Source organism: Pollicipes pollicipes, unplaced genomic scaffold, assembly GCF_011947565.3.
Source record: "Pollicipes pollicipes isolate AB1234 unplaced genomic scaffold, Ppol_2.1 Scaffold_4002;HRSCAF=4701_pilon_pilon_pilon, whole genome shotgun sequence".
Classification (NCBI taxonomy): Eukaryota; Metazoa; Arthropoda; class Thecostraca; order Pollicipedomorpha; family Pollicipedidae; genus Pollicipes; species Pollicipes pollicipes.
In genome coordinates this window covers 41,952,190-41,968,896 of record NW_023596420.1, presented here as the reverse complement: position 1 = coordinate 41,968,896, position 16,707 = coordinate 41,952,190, and the positions used below count along the sequence as shown (strand labels likewise).

Here is a 16,707-nt window from a genome sequence, read left to right as displayed (position 1 = left end):
ATGACAGTCAAGGCGCAAATTATGAAACAAGTGTAAAGAAGGGTGAACACAATCGATGATCCGCCCGCGCCGACCGGACAGGCCTCTAATACAAATGACACGGCTCCGTCGTGCTCTCGCAGGCCACCAAAGCACGCCGAACGTTAACGTGAGAGTACATGAATTGCATGTCGTCTGGAATGAGTGGGATCGCTACACGGTCGACACGTAGTTGGTCTTGCGCGCGCCCTCGGCCGTCTCCTCGAACTTGGCGGCCGATGTTGCGAATCTTGCCGGGGTCGGCGGCCTGCGCTCGGACGCTGACGGCGGCGCTGGCTGCGGCCGGCCCGCTGTAGCGCCCTCTGGCCGCGGCTCCAGCCCGCCACCTGCTCCCGCACGTTCACATCCTCTGTGGGATCGCGCGCCGGCGCCCGTCTTGGCCTCGCAGCTGCGAGACCCGCTCCCGGGCCGCCGCCAGCCGGTCATTCACACTGACCGTCGCGTCAGCCGGGGCAGCGGCGGCGGCGGCGGGGGGACAGCTAGACCGGCAGCGGCGCGCTCTCCTGGCCGGGGCTGCGCAGGCTCGCGGTGCGCCGGAACGGAGCGGCGGCCGGCGGCGCCGCCGCCACAGCCGGAACGCGCGGCGGCCGCTCGGCCGGCGCCGCCACCTCGCTGTCGGAGCGCCGCAGCGGCTCGGCGCGTCGCGGTGGTGACGGTGATTTGGCGTCGCCCGCGCGGCGCTCGCCGTCCGGCCGGCGCCGGTCATCATCAACTCGGTCTTCTCGCGCTTGAAGCTCTCCGTCTTGTATTTCTCCCTGAGCAGACTTCGGCGCCTGCTTGTAGCGCTCAATTCTCTCCCGCGCGGTCGGGTCCAGCCCGAGCACAGTCGCCCCTCCACCACCGTCGCCTGCGACTGCTGCGCCGCCCGTACTTCCGCCCGCTCCGCCGCGTCGGCAGCCGCGGCCGTCGGCGACGGCGGCCCGTCCGCCTCGAACACGTCATCGACCTCGCGGTCGGCCGACGGGCCGCGGCGCGGCAGGTCTGACCGCGCCGCTCCTCCGCCGGCCGGCTGGGCACGGAGCTGACGCGAGCTCCTGGCTCGGCACCGAGCCGACGCGCAGCGGGGCTGAGCGAGCCGCGCGCCGCCGGCTCCGCCTCGCCCGGCAGCAGGCCGTTCGGTCGCGCAGCCGTATCGTTTGAGGGCGCGACGGCTGCGGGGTCGGCGGCGATCTGGACGCGCGCCAGCCGCTCGGCTGCCGCGTGCAGAGGGTTGGCCGTGATGTGAACGGCAGCGGGCGAGGACAGGGGACTGACGCGCGCCGCTGCTGCCGCCGACTCGGGCCGCGGCCGCGCCGCCGTCTGGTCCGACATCTGCCGTTGGAACGGCTTCGGCGTGAACAGGTAGCGCGGTCGCTCGGGCAGGGACGTCTTCCTGGTGTTCGGCGTCGGCTCCTGCACCACCGCCGCTGCCGCCGGCGGCGCCTGCCGGCCCGCCTCCACCGGCGCCGCTCCGCCGCCGCCTCGGTCGCCTCCTCCTCCTCCTTGACCTCAAACTTGGAGAGCAGCTGCTTGACGCTGGCGCGCCGGTCGTGAGCCTGCGCAGGTCCGACCGCAGCCAGCCGCGCCGGCTCGGCCGGCCGTGCCGCGCTGCCGCCGCCGCCGGGGCCCGGCCAGCTGGCCGCGCGCGGCCGGCGGCGCGCGCACGCCGCTCCGTTACCTCCGCGTCTCCACCGGGGATCGTGACCGGCGCCGAGCGGCCGGCCGGCGACGACTGCACCATTACGCTCTGCGAGTGGAGCGAACTGTGACGGTCTGCGGCCGGCCACGGCCGCCTCCTCGGGCGTCAGCAGCGCCGACGCCGGCCTCTGCTCGTCCTCCGGCGTGCTCCCGACAGGGGCGGCGTGGTGGCGCCCGCCACGCCATCGTCGGCAACGGACGACGCGCTGGCAAGCACCGGCCGCGCGGCGGCGGTCTCTCGCCCATCTCGCGGCCGGCGGCGGCGTCTCGACACCGCTCGGCTGCCTTCGGCCGCGACGGCGGCTCCGGCGAGGCGGCGTCCACGACGGCCACGGGCCGCGCCGTCACCGGCCTCCACAGGTCCAGGCCGTACAGCGAGTGGCCGGCACGGTCGGCGGCGGGGCGCGGGACCGCTCTTCGTCCGCCGCCGCAGCCAGGGCCGCCGGACCGTCTGCGACCCTTCGGACCGCGTGGGAGCGCCCTCGACGGGCGAGGTCGGATCGTCGGAACGGCCGGCGCGAGTGCAACAGGGCAAGACTTCGGGCGTGGCTCAGCCCCGGGACCGTCGTCCCCTCGTGGTCCGTGCCGCGCTCGGGTTGCAATGACGGAGTGGCGCGGGGTCTGGACCCTGCGGCAGCAGCGCCTCCTCGGGCGGCGGCAGGGGGCTAGGAGACAGCAACTCTGCGCCGGACTCCGGCTCACACAGCAGCACGGCTTGGGGAGCGGCCGGGAATCCCTGCCGGAACAAGGCTCCGGGTGACCCTACAGATTCCGGAAGTCAGCATTCCCAGCGGATACTCCTGAAAGCTAAATCTTCAACGGCACTGCGAACTCAGAGAAAGAGGCCTCGCATTAGCGCCTTCAGCATGGCCAACAAAATTCCGGGGACGCTGGCAACATCGTCACCGAGCAGATCGCGTCATATCTTGGCTCCCTGGTTGGGTTTTCAGCTTGAGTCACTTCGCTGCACATTGGCGCCGTCTCCGGCGCGCCATCCAGCCCGCGGGCATCCACAGCCACTGGCTCAAACTGACACGGGAAGCGCGCCTCTCGCCTCGGCTTCACCGGCGCAGGGCCGGTCATCCCACACCTCCGGCGCGGCCGCCGGGACGGTGGTTCTGGGCTACCGGTGGGCGTGTCCTCGGGCGACAGGCCGGCGCCGCTGCCAGCGGCGAACGACGGAGCGGCGGCGCGCTCCGCGGCGGCTGTCCGTCTGCGGCCGAAGCCGAAACTCGGGCGCCGCGCGGCCGACGCCGAACCTCCCGGCGCGACACAGCAACTTCTGTGTCCAACACGGCCGGCGAGGTCCCGCAGCCACACCAGCCGACACCGGCGGCACCGCAGGTTCCCTCTGCGGCGCGCGCCGCCGGCCGATCGGGTGACGTCACACCGCGTTCGATGACGCCACGCGGCGGCGGCGGCCTCCGCGCGGCTCGGGCGACGCCGCCAGCAGCAGATAGGACGGCAGGGCCGGAGTCGTCGAGCGTGTCGAGCACGTGGCGGCCGTGGTGATGTCGGCCGAGGCGGGGAGCCGCTCGGGCGAGCTCGCCGCCGAGCTCAGCTGCGCTGAGCGCACGTCCGTAGGGCTGGGCGTGCTGCCGCCGTCCGAGAAGGTCGGACAGGAGCGCGTCGGCGAGCCCGCCCGCTCCGCTGCTGAGCCGGACCAATCGATGAAGAACGACCGCACAGACGGCATCGCCGCGGCGGCGGGTCCAGCGGCGTCGGCGTCGGCGCCGGCGGCGGGCCCACCAGCGCGTTCACCTCCTCCAGCGAGTGCCGGAACACGCACCTGCTGGTACACGCGTCGCCGACCGCCGCCGGCTCGAACGTTCTCGTACACGCTCGTCGCCGTTCTCGTCCGCGGCGAGACCGGGCTCCGGCGTCCGCTCCGCCACGCCGCCAAAACGCCTCGTTCTCGTACAGCTCCGAGTCGCGCTCGGGCGCCGCCGCCACCCCCGCCGCGAACTCCACCGGCTCGTACTCGAGCTCCGGCAGCGGGGTCGCACGGCCCGTCCGCCGCCGGCGTCACTTCTCGTACGCGCCCCGCCTCGTCGGTGTTCGTCGGGCGTGCGCGCCGCGTCGGCAGACACCGGCGAGCGGCGGAAGCTCTCCGAGTGAGACGGCGGTTTTCGAGCAGCTCCAGCGCCTCGGGCACCAGCGTGGAGATGCGGTTGGTTGGAGCGCCGGCGGCCGGCGGCGCCCAGCTCGCCGTCAGAGTCTGGATCTCGGAACGTCACCACTCGGTCACCTCGTCGTCGGCGACGGCGTCGCCGGCCCGACGGCCGAACCGTAGTGTTCGGCGCTCGATGCCGTGCACTCGCTGATCGGACTCAGCAGGATGATGTCCTGGCACGTACTCGGCTCCGGCGACACGTGCACCTCCGCCACCACCTGGCGGCCGGCCGGCGGCTGCGGCCGGCGGCTGCGGGTGGCGCCGGCGCCGGGGCGGGGGGGGCGGGCGCCGGCGCCGGCGCGCTGTCGCCGAGAGCGTCGCCGCGCCCGAGCCGTCCGTCCGCAGCGACGACACGTCCACGCTGGTCGACTCGGAGCCCGTCAGCAGTCTCGACCGACGCCTTCTTGCGCACCTTGACGCGCGGCGAAGGCCTGGCTCAGCGGCGGCCGCCTCCTCGGCCCGGCGCCGCGCGCCCGGGCTCAGCGCCGATAGCACCTTCTCGCGAAGAGAGCCGGGCGCCGTGCGCTTCACGCGCCCCTATCGGCGCCCCCGCGCGGCGCGCCGCACGCGCGGCGCGACGTCAGCTGGCGGATGCGACACCGCCGCCAGCGGCCGAGTCGGTGGCGCGCATCGTCTCGTCCTCGCTGAAGACGCGCATGTCGCTGTCGTCAAAGCAGTACTGCGTCTGCAGCTCCTCGTCCTCCTCCTCCAGCCGGTCGTCGCAGAAGGGCAGCTTCAGCTCCAGCAGGTTGTTGAAGTAGGAGTCGTGCGAGACGGAGCGGGCGTGCGCGCGCACGGCCGGGTCCGTGTCGGGCGTGTCCGACTCGGAGGCGGAGCGGGCCGCCGCGGCCGGCGGCGCCGACGCCGGCAGCGTGGCTGGGCTCGGGCTCGGGTCCATCATCTGCAGCGAAGGCAGCGGCGGTCAGCGGCCGCCGTCGGTGCCGCGGCCAGCTCAGGCTGGGCTGAAGCTGACGCGCAGCCCAAACAACACACGGAACTCTCTACGGAGAGATGACCCCCAAAGTACACCCGGCGAATAGGTGCTATCGCCTAGGACGTTTCATTGAGGTGCCTGAACGTCTAACGAGAACAGGCTTGATATGTGATTTCATGACCCGGTGATCAAACATCACTGAGACGCGCAACGCCTCACAACAGGGGCAGTCGTAACAACACGTCCACAACACTTATTACAGTACTTATGCCATCAAGCCCTCATAAAATGCTCCTGCGCAGCCGCCGCTCAGCCGGCCGGCCGGCGCCTGTCAGGCCGGCCGGCTAGCCGCTCCCCACGTGCTTACCATGGAGCCGCGCTTGTTCTCAGCGTGGCACATGGAGACGAGCGAGTCGGCCGACTTGACGGAGCGCAGGCGGCGCGTCCGCACCCCGACTCTGGGTCAGGTCCGACTCGGTCAGGGTCTTGTCCTGCGGTCGGGGCACACGGCACGCGTCGTCAGGCGCGCTCACAGTGCGACGGCGCACAGCACGGGCCAGCGGTGCGCGGTTCGGCGGCGGCGGCGGCGCTTAGCGGCGTCAGCGCCGTCGGTGATCACTGACAGACCCCCGTCACACGCCGACAGGTGCTGAGTCGTCCAGCACGGCGCGCCAGCGAGGTACGACCGGCACACGCCGCGCTGACAGCTCTACACAGACGGCGACGGGTCTCTAAATGTGGTTTGACAAACACCTGGCCACAATGCGAAGCACCGCCGTCGTGCGATTTTGAGACGGCCGTTAACGGTCCACCAAAAGCCGTGCGTTGCCTTCCGACGAGAACACCGACACATCTACCTATGGAAGTGTTGCTATGTTGTAGGCTGGTCTTCCGGGCTTTACAATAGCCGGGGGCAAGTCCTGGCGGCGGCGGCCAGTCTCTGCGAGGTCCCCTCACCGGCCGTGTCCCCTCACCCGGCGTCTCACCAGTCTCTGCGAGGTCCCCTCACCGGCCGTGTCTCATCCTCCGGCGTCCCAAGAGTCTCTGCGAGGTCCCCTCACCGGCCGTGTCTCTTCCAGCGGCGTTCCATCAGTCTCTGCGAGGTACCCTCACCGGCCGTGTCCCCTCCCCCCCCCCCCCGGCGTCCCACCAGCCTCTGCGAGGTCCCTTCACCGCCATCTCAGCACGTCGCCCACCTCACACACCCACACCCCGGCGCGGCACCCACCGTCAGAGCGATGTCGATGGGCTCCGAGCCCTTGCGCAGGTGCGGCTTGGCCGGCCGGCCGCGGAACAGGGAGCGCCACCCCAGCGGCGAGCGGCGGAACTTGAGCGAGCCGCTCTTGCGCGCCGGCAGCTCGATCACCGTGTGGTACTTGGTGGGTAGCGTGGCCGGGCCGCCGCCTGCGGCACCAGCGCACGGCGGGTCACCGGCAGGTCGCAGTCGGGGCCGGCCAAACGGGCGGTGCGGGTCAAACCGCACTTAGAGGGTGAGGCTGACACGCATGGGCACATGGCGCGACAGCCGCGGCGGAGACAAAAAGGTGGCGCGGATTGCAGGCATGGTCGTGGCCCGTGACATCGAGAACAATGTGAAAAATACGTCGGTTCCGCCATGAAAACGACAAATGAACTGCCGTATTTCGATCATGCAGCCCAAACCCGCCGCCCCCCAATGTTTGCTGTTACGGTGTACCTTTTTGCCTGAGGCCTGAATGGGGTTATTGAATTGGCCCATGGCCGAGTCAACAGCACTGCCGCCGGTTAAACATAACACAGCTGACGCCATCACGCGGCCACAACTCTCCAGCAGACAAACCACCGCACACACGGCCCCGGCCAGTCAATCACATCCGCCAGCCAAACCAACAGCTGCTGTTAGAACAATAACGCCGGTGAGATGGAGGACAATTCGTCATGGCACACCGCCTCGCTGCGTCTAAAAACAAACAGCACACCCGCAAAACAACGCCTAATGGGCAGCAGCGCGGCGGCAAACAAACAGGAAACCGGCAGATAAAAATAATGCTACTGCGCCGCCACGTCGCCGCAAAAGCCGCCACACGGAAAGCCACGGCCAAAGTCCGAGCGGCGCGGAGCCCAAGCCACAGCCGGACGGGGCTGGCTGGGCCGCGGCCGGGGACGCCACCGTACCGGCGCGGAGGGGGCACGGGCACGGCGAGCTCGCTCTCTCCCACTACCGGCAGCGGAGGCGTCCACTGTGGCTGACCCACTGACCGGGGCAGATGACACACTCAGGGTTGACCGCCCCAGGGCACTGTAGGAGCACGCTAGCCCCACACTGAACTTGCGAACGGGGCACGCCTGGGCGGGGCACCATCGGCGGGGCCCCATTCAACAGGAGCGCCGCAGGGAGCCCAGTGCGCGCGCGTGCGTCTTTAGCCCTGATGATGATGATGGTATCGGTTTGAGCTTCATGGCGCGCCCACTACCGTGGTCATATGCCGACCATGTATTCAGCCCCGCAAGCGCGGGCTAAGAGCGCAGGCTCACTACGCGGGGCGAAGACAGCGTTTACACGGCGATATACCAAGCCTGATGATGCAATGGCGAATGCCTAGTCACTTAACAGAAACGAACCAAAACGACTCGGGTGCGCAGAAGGCAGCATCAAATGAGGAGAACCCGACGGAAGCGAGCGCCCGCGCGCGGCACCCACCGACTTCGATGTATTTCTGGTCAGCCTTGGCGGAGACGCCGAGGGCGCGCGAGCGGGCCTCCTCCAGGCTGAGCAGCTTGGTCGGGGTGGAGATGGCCAGCGACTTGGGCCGCGAGCGCTTCGGCGTGCGCGTCTGCGGCGCCATGTCCGGGCAGAACGCCGGCAGCTTGTCGCTGAAGATGAGCTCGCAGTAGCGGATCAGGTACTCCACCACCACCGCCTGGATGCCGACGCCCTGGCGACGGACGTGGCCGGTCAGCTGGTCAGCAGGGAGATGAGGTGGCCGTTCGCCAGGCGCGAGGCCGCAGCCAGAGGTACCGCGTGAATGTGTGCAAAGTCAGCGATAAGTGCTTCCGCGCGTCGCAGAAGTAGTTCTGGTGGTGCCAGTGTATCCAACTCCCACAGCTGGCGACAAACGATGGAGCTCACGGGCCGCCTATAGTTACATTACAAGCCGATAACCAGCCAACAACTCTCCTGCCAACGTAAGCCTAGAGCGCCGACGACGCTGCTTGTCACGTGGCTGTGATCATCCCTCAGGAGCTGCGAACAAGAAGCCAGCCGCCTTCAGACGCGGCCCACACTACCACGGCTCACGGGTTCGGTACCGAACGCATCGGGAGCGGATGGCGCACCCAGGCGGGCATTCGACGGGGACGGCCCGGTCCCGACACGGCGGCGAAAACCGCTGGACGGCTCGGTCCCGACACAGCAGCGAAAACCGCTGCACATACACACACACACACATTACGGCGAGGCGTCGTTATCTGTCCGGCCGGCGCCCGCCACCACCATGTTTATAGCCGGGAATGTCGCCTGCCGTGGGGCCGTCGCATCGACATGCGTTAACATGACTCACCGCGGCCGCAACGGGCTGCTAACGGCGATAACGGCCACACCAGGCCACATGGCCCGCCGCCCTTGGGCCACATACTAACGAGCGGACGACCCATGCACGCCTCACGCACCAACCGCGCCAACCCAGCACCACCATCAACGGCGTGCTCGACGGCCATCTCAGGGTGGATGGCCTTGAGCCATGGCGGGGAGATGCATTCATACTGCTACATCGTGGGAAATTGTACACCATCTCCACGACCATTCTTAGGTCTGTCCACCCGGACGCATTTTCCGCAATGACAACGGCACCGTAAGAAAACTGTATACATATTATTGACGTTGAATATATAACAGCAGTAGTAAATCATAATGAAGACAGGTTACGTACGTTGCAGCTGTGTTGTACCATCACTACTGACTGTTCTTTAGCAAAGGTCCACCACCTTTACCTCACAAAATCGTCCACTGAAGCTCGCCGGTGATCACAAACCTTTAGAGTCCCATCCCCGACCCTCCCGCGGTCAGATCGGCATAGCGCCCACAGCCTGGTCATCAGACCACTCTGAACCGACACACACACACACAGACCAACCCACCATGCTACTCCCGAGCCACCTCAGCCTCCACACCATCCACCACTGGCCCGACAAACCCTCCCCCAGCCCCGCCCCCCTACCCAGCTCCGCCGCGCGGCGCGCCGACTGACCTGTAGCGCCGCCACGCCGCCCACCTCCAGCTCCTTGCTGCGCACAGGTTGGCGCCCAGACGATGGCCAGGTTTTTGGGCGTCATGCCGGTGCTGTGGCCGTGCGCCGACACCCGCGACAGGGTCGGATCAGGTACTCCAGCGTCCTGCAGCGACACCACACCAGGTCAGTCAGGTCAGGTCAGGTCAGGTCGGCAGGTCACGGCAGAGTGAAAGACGCACCGGGGCGTGCCTCTCACAGGCACCGCGTCCAGCTGGGGCGGCCGCGCGGCGCGATGGCCGTCGCAGCTGCTGACAACTACACCCGAAGTGCCACAAGTGCGTGGCGTGGTTACAAGCCACTCGGCTGTGGTGCGCTTTACGACGGAACACAAGAACATCGTTTTTCACGTTGTCCGTAGTGATGGCTGCGCCCTCGTCAACGAATCACAAACACCGGATAAGCCATCATTAGCGTGGCGGATATAATGACTTCCATAGGATCATTATCGGAATCAAGTTATCGGCATAGTGCGGTTAAATAACCAGGCCGTAACGCGGACCACGACGTCGGACCGTGCACCACCAGCAGCTGGCAGCTGCCGTCTCCCGACTGGCGGCAGGATCATCCAGTCACCCCCAATCACTACTCGCGATTAGCCCACCGCGCGACAACCACGGCAATCTCACAACGGCCTCGTCAGCATTCACTGGACGGAGCCGGTCGTCGACAGCCGCGAACATCGCCCACCAGCACCAGCACCAGCACCTCACCTGTAGTGGGGCGGCGGCAGCTGCTGGACCACGTCGCGCGATCCTGCGCAGCAGCCGCTGGTCGTCGCTGCTCTGGACGGCGGCCACGAACTTGTCGTACAGCTGGTAGGTGAGCAGCGGGTTGGCAGCTCGCGCAGGTACTGCTTCAGCCAGGGGAGACGCTGTGGATGTCCTGGCGCAACGTGGCTCCGTCAGGTCCGGCACACGGTCCTCGTCGAACGTTTCCTGCCGGCGGCGCGGCGCACGTCAGCCGACAGCGGCGCAGGCGGCAGAGGGCGGCGACATAGGGAACAACATGGTGGAGAGCGCCGACACTGTCAGCACGCGCCTCGCGCGGCACCCGGCGATACGGTGAGGGGTACGACGCGGCAAAACACTTGTCGATTATGTGCGGGGAATGCCGAATTTGCACTGAATGATTTTGAATTCGGTGCTAAAATCGCGACAATCCAAACAAAACGACCACGTCAGTTCCCATTTGGCAGCCTCGGGGCGACGGTACTTCCGACAAACATTCCACGTAACCACCGACACCAAGTTCCTATCCGCTCAGGGTCGAAAACAATGGGATTCAATGTTCGCAGCTCGGGGGGCGCGCCCGGCCCGCACAGCGCATCATCCATACAGCGGCGGCTCACTGGGACAACGTGCGCGGGCGAGCCAACACCGGGGAACGAAGCGCCACATGGGCCCCTTATCACACCACACGTCCTGGACCGGGCTCGGGTTCCCGGGCCGCGCCGCCGCAGAGACGCCACGGTAACCGGCAACTCGGTAACCGCAACTGGCGACTATCCGCCGATCATGCCGTCGTTCTTCAGCACGTGGTGCCCACCTCAGGGAGGCGACCAGTCCTGGCTGCGCGAGCCTTGCGTACGCGCCTATACCAATCGACCACAGCTGCCCCGCGCACCACAATCACGGTCCCCCCCCCCCCCCCCCTAGACCACTGACCAACCACCACCACCGGCAGCCGGCCGTGCGGTGCCGGCCGTGCGCCCGGCGCGGGGTGGGACCGGCCGTGTGCCGTTAGCCCCGCCCAGACGGCGCCGGCAGTTGCCCGCCGCGCCCGCGCCGGTCCCCCGGGACCTCCCAGCCGGCGGTCGTGTGTGCGCCACACCGCCCGACGGTTGATGCAATCCGCGCGAATCCCCCACGGTAGCGCTGTGAGTCAGCAGGGGAGCTCTGATCATCGGGCGAGCGCCCGTCCGACGTTCTCGCCGACCGCCCGGTTCGGGCGGCCGCGCCCGAGGCGCCCACCTCAGCCGCTGGATGTTGGAGTTGACGCCCGACAGGCGGTAGATGCCGTCGACGATGCCGTGCGACTCGATGAACTCGGCGCAGCTGCGCAACACCACCGGAACTGCGGACCGGACGCGAGACGTGTCACACACGGGGCCCGGTCAGCCAGTGAGTGGCTGCGCATTGGCCGCCACGCACCGTGTCGCCAATGCGTCGCTGCGCACACAAGGCGGGGAGCAAGATCAAGATGAGAGAACATGCGTGGCAGAGACCACGAACAGCTGCGCCCCCCCCCCCCCCGGAGTACGGCAGGCACAGCACAGCACGGCGCGGAGACAGGGTGGAGCGCGCGAGACCAGAGCACGGCGACCAGACGCAGACCAGACGTGAAACATGAACCGGGGCGCACAAAAACACAGCACAGACACGTCCGCACGAGAGCACAGGACGTCAGGACGGCAGCCAAAACGGGCCCAGCAAGGACAAGGTGGTTCGGAGAAACGCACCGTCACTGCGACTGGTCACGAAGGCCGACGGCGGGAGCCGAGCCGCGGTGACCAGTGGGGGCTTCACAGCACTTGCGACTACTGGGATATGTGGCTATAGGTGCCACGTTGGGCTGAGCACGGCACGAGTCACGGTGACAAAACAGGCAGCTGCCTCTCGCAGAAGCCAGCACAGCAGCAACGCGAGGCTCACAAATAGTCCCACGTGGCATCGCTCGGCCACGACCTGTAAGGAGCGCAGCCGCAGAAGAGAAATAAGCTGACTAGCGGAGCCACACTCGCCGCAGCCACATCGCACGTCTGCACATCGGCACACTCCGCAGCACGGCGCACTCACTGTCGCGGCCGGTGTTCATCAGGTGCTCGACGGGTCGCAGGCCGAACACGCGCTCCTTCAGGATGCCCGACTGCTTCAGCTTCCGCCGCGACGGCCGCGTCTGGATGAAGCTCCTGCAACAGGTGACCACGTCACCGAGGCCGGCCGCCAGCAGCGCCATGGCAGGCCGCGCCGCCGAGCCGCACGGACGGACGGACCGACCGCTGCGGCCGCCGCAGTACACTGCCGCGACGACGGCGGCGGCAGCGGCGCCGCGGCGGCGGCGGCGGCGGCGGCGGGCCATTACACGCGCCGCCAGGCAGAAACGTGGCCGGCCGCCGCGCTTGGTGGCGGCGGCGGTGACGCAACGGCGCACTTCCGTCGGCCCAGCGGCCACCCCCGCCCCCCCACCCCCTTCCCTCTGCCCGCCCCGTCTCGTCTGGTCGGGTCACCCTCTCCGGCTTCTCGCCGCGGGGGACGGCGGCGGCAGGCCCGCCCCCTGGGGGTCGCCGCCCTCGCCGCGGTCGCGGCTGGGCCCGCCGCTGCGCCGGTCACGTGACCGCCGCCGTTCGGACCGATCCACATACATATTCCGTCATCGCCCACACGACGCCGCGGCCGGCCGGCACGCAGCGTGGCGGGGCGCGCCGCCGCCGGACCGGCTCGGTCCGGAGGCGCGAGACTCGGAGTTTAGTCACACCCCGAGCCGCGGCTCGACGGGCCGACGCGGCGCAACCCCGCCGCCACTCAGGACAGCGGCTGGGGTATCTCGTCAGTATCGCAGACTTGGGTGAAATGTGACATTTCTTGCGGGTGATTTTTCGGGTACGCCGCCACTGAAACTTTGTAATTTCGACCCTCCATCCATGGATAGATTGGAATTTTCCAATGATTGACGCCTCCTCAGAGACTTCAGCTGAGACCATCTCGCCTTAGTGGTATGTTTTGATGAGACGTTTTGGCACGCTGGAATGGGCATGCGAGCGGTGCGTTGAAGCGAATCACAATCACATGGTGGCAGCCTACGTCCACGACCTGGTCAGGCAGGTCGGTTCGGCTTCCCGGACACGGCCGACGACACCCGTACAGTTTCACCAACCGGGCAAAGTTCAGGCCCAGTAGCTTCCGCGCGACTCTGATTTCCAAACCGATAACAGGCCCCATCCGGAACGATAGCAATAAAGCAATTCCTTGCCGACCTCGTGAGAACATCGAAAAGTGAAAATGATCCCTTTTGCCCCTGCAGGCCCAGGGAAATTTCAATGCCTTTCCAGCATGCCCGATTTTCTCGGAGGCCGGGGCGGCCAACTTGGGATTTAGAATGGCGCTGTTCATTCGACCCAATGCTATAATTCTCGTGGGCTTTCGAAACTGGGGCGCGCGCCTACTGAATACAGCCATCTCTAACGGAGGCCGCGCTCGACAAAAAAGGAAAAAGCTGGTCCGATATGTAATTCAGGAACAATACAGGACCCCGGGGGACAATGCACGACAGGTCGGACTGGGCCGGCGTTAGTGGGCGAGATGTGCTCTGGGACTTCACTCGAAACAGCAGAATCACAAAAGACCGACGCTTTGCTGAAGAAGCCAGACCGTGTAGTAAACTACAGCTACACACGTCCTGAACAATATTAGTTGTAACAGTATTAGTTATCAACAGTATTAGGAGCTCGAGCCGGCATGCTTCACAACCGGCACAGCCAGCAAACGGAGGAAAAATCGACCAATACGAATACGCGCTATGAATGCACAGTCATGGCTAAGGCGGGACCAGATTGCCTATGACACGAAAAAGGAAGCCGATCAGTTAACGAGACCTCCGGGTCATGTCACATGGGGAGACGGCCGGTCTCATCGGGAGACAAATGACAGAGTCGGCCCGGGTCTGTGCCAGCGTCGCCGTAGCATCGATCCCGACGATCGGCGCGGAGACAAGGGCGACTGGCGCGCGCTTCAGGAGGGGCAGCGCCGCCAAAGGGTTTTACGGCCGCCGCCGGCTGTCGCCGATGCGATTACACGACCGTGACCGCCGGCGGCGCGCCCGAGGACAAAGGACGCCGGCACGACGACAGTGCGCCCGCCGGCCGTTACTGGAGCTGGAAGCGGGGTGGCCGCGCCGCCCCCGCCGCGCGCATCTCATTGGGGCGCGCCAGCTGTCAGCGCCGCTGCGCCGCCAACAGCGCGAGCGGCGGGCGACGACGGGCGAGAGGCCGTCACAACGCCGGCGATCGGCACCCGCCACCTGTCAGTCGGCAGCTGACAGCCGGCAGCGGCGCCGTCACGGCGCGGCTCGAGCCGGAAGATATCGGGTCCTGCGGGAGCCGCCCGGTCTGCCCACTCACGGCCCGACTGTCCTGCCACCTGCCGGCCGGCCGGCGAAGCTCCGTCTGCCGCGGCCGCTGCTGCCGCCCGGGGTCCGCACACCGCCGTCGCGCTGCTGCACGATGAGCCGCACCAGACGAGCCCGAGACGAGCCGTCACCCTATGCTTGCCATGTTCAGTCAGAGCCCTACCTCCGGCCTCAAGTGATGCCATTCGCACGTCCAGGTTCGACCCAGGCTAACCGTGATTGACGCGCCCATGCAGAGGGCACCTCCGGCGATACCGACTCTGGCTACCGTGCGAACTCAGGCCCACCGGAGGGGTCAGTCCGGGGCCGGGCCGGACGGACACGTGTCTCCGCCGCCGGCCGCAATAATAAACAGCCGATCGTGACGAGCTGTGCGCGTCGGCCAAGCGGCCCACGATCCTGCCACGGACGGTCGCTCCGAGCGGCCGCCGACGGTCGGCTGGAGGCCGGACCAGGCCGCGCTCCAGCCGGCTGGCCGGCCGCTAGACGGCAGATACGACGCGGTCGTCCCGTGATGACTAAGATCGGTGTCCGGTGATGACTGAGATCGGTGTCCGGTGATGACTGAGATCGGTGTCCGGCGATGACTACGATCGGTGTCCGACGATGACTGGGGTCGGTGTCCGACGATGACTAAGATCGGTGTCCGGTGATGACTAAGATCGGTGTCCGGTGATGACTAAGATCGGTGTCCGACGATGACTAAGATCGGTGTCCGTTGATGACTGGGGTCGGTGTCCGGTGATGTGATGACTGGGATCGGTGTTCGGCTAATCGTCGGGTCGCGTCACGGAAAATAAAGCCGGCTTTGGTGTTGACCCCAGTGCACCAAAGAGTACCAGGAACTGAGCAACAACTCTCAACACAGAGGAAAGGAGGTTAAGAAGCCGTGCCTGTGTTACGCGTACAATACATTGTTCGAGGCCGGGACGAAGGATTCGTCGGACTCGGGCGCAATTTGCTTTTCTACAGCGGTGATTTCTGTGGATCCACTCACAAATGCGTTTATTTCAGTCCATACCATTCTCGGTATTGGTTTAGCTCGGTGTCACCCTGGGCCCCTCTCGCGGGGGGGGGGGTCAAACCTGCCCCGACCGCAGGCCCAGCCTCCCAACACCAACTGGGGGAGTACCCAGCCAGCGCCGCCCACACTTCCCCATCAGCGCAGCGCCGCCCCGCCGACCCTGACCCGCCTCGGGCGCCGCCCAAACAATGCCACCCGGCCCTGGGTCGGGTCGCACGCGGCCGGCGCCGGCCGGGCCGTGCGAACCGACCGGAGGGTGCTGGCCGGACCGAGGACGACACGCGTCCTCACGCCACGGCTGGACCCGAGGCCACAGGCAAGGCAGGCGGGTGCCCCGATTCGCTGATTCGCCTCTCTCACCTGAAGAAGGCGATTAGCTTGCCGTGCTTGCGGAGCACGGGCCGGCTGGGCTGCAGGGTGGCGGCGCGCCGCGGCCGCACGGGCAACGCCAGCTGGTGCGGCACCTTCTCGTCGATCAGCTGGACGCACTCGCACGGGAAGAAGCCGACCTCGAAGCCGCGCTTACCGCGCCACCACACCGACTCGTCCGGCGGCGCCATGTCGATCACGGAGATCATGTCGCCCACCTGCGGACGCGGAGAGGCCAGGTCAGGTCAGGTCAGGTCAGGTCAGATCAGGTTAGCGGGGCGGGGCCATTATCCACATCCAGATCAAGGTAGGTCATGGTCATTACGTCCTGATCACGACCACAGCATGTCCATTATGCACTGCGGAGGCCAGGTCAGGTCAGGTCAGGTTAGCGGGGCGGGGCCATTGTCCACATCCAGATCAAGGTACGTTCATGGTCATTACGTCCTGATCACGACCACAGCATGTCCATTATGCACTGCGAAGGCCAGGCCAGGCCAGGTCAGGTCAGGTCAGGTCAGGTCAGGTCAGGTCAGGTCAGGTCAGGTCAGCGGGGCGGGGCCATTGTCCACATCCAGATCACGGTACTGTCATGGTCGTTACGTCCTGATTACGATTGCAGCATGTCCATTACGCACTATCTAGATCACGGGATCCAGACACGGCGGTTATCCAGACACATCGGCTATCCTCACACAGACTCCCTTCGGGAATTCACTGACATCGTGCATCCTGACAGGCAGAGGTCAGGTCAGGTCAGGTCAGGTCACGGTGCGTTAGGTGACCCGCGAACCACCTCACCCATCGCGAAAACCCTTACCCCAACATATACGTTACACAGGAGTTCATGCGACAAGCGGTCCAACAATCCGCACCAGTAGCCGCTTGTCGGAGCCGCGGCTACCGCTTCTGTGAGGGGGCACACAGCTGCGGCGGACAACACAGGCACTACAACACACCACCAAAATTTGGTCGGACAGCACCAGGGCACAGGCTGACTAGCGGCGGCTCTCTGACCGGGCGGGCCCTGCCACCAGTCAGACGGGACGGCGTGGGGGGGGGGGGGGGGGGGCTCACAGGGATGGCAGAACGACCGTCA

The 16,707-nt window shown here is 66.8% G+C and overlaps 1 pseudogene; it reads right to left on the bottom strand.

Annotated features, from left to right (window-relative positions):
- Positions 1–5,278: 5,278 nt before the first annotated feature.
- LOC119094515 (rho GTPase-activating protein 32-like) overlaps positions 5,279–16,707 on the bottom strand; it is a 101,855-nt pseudogene continuing 90,426 nt past the window's right edge.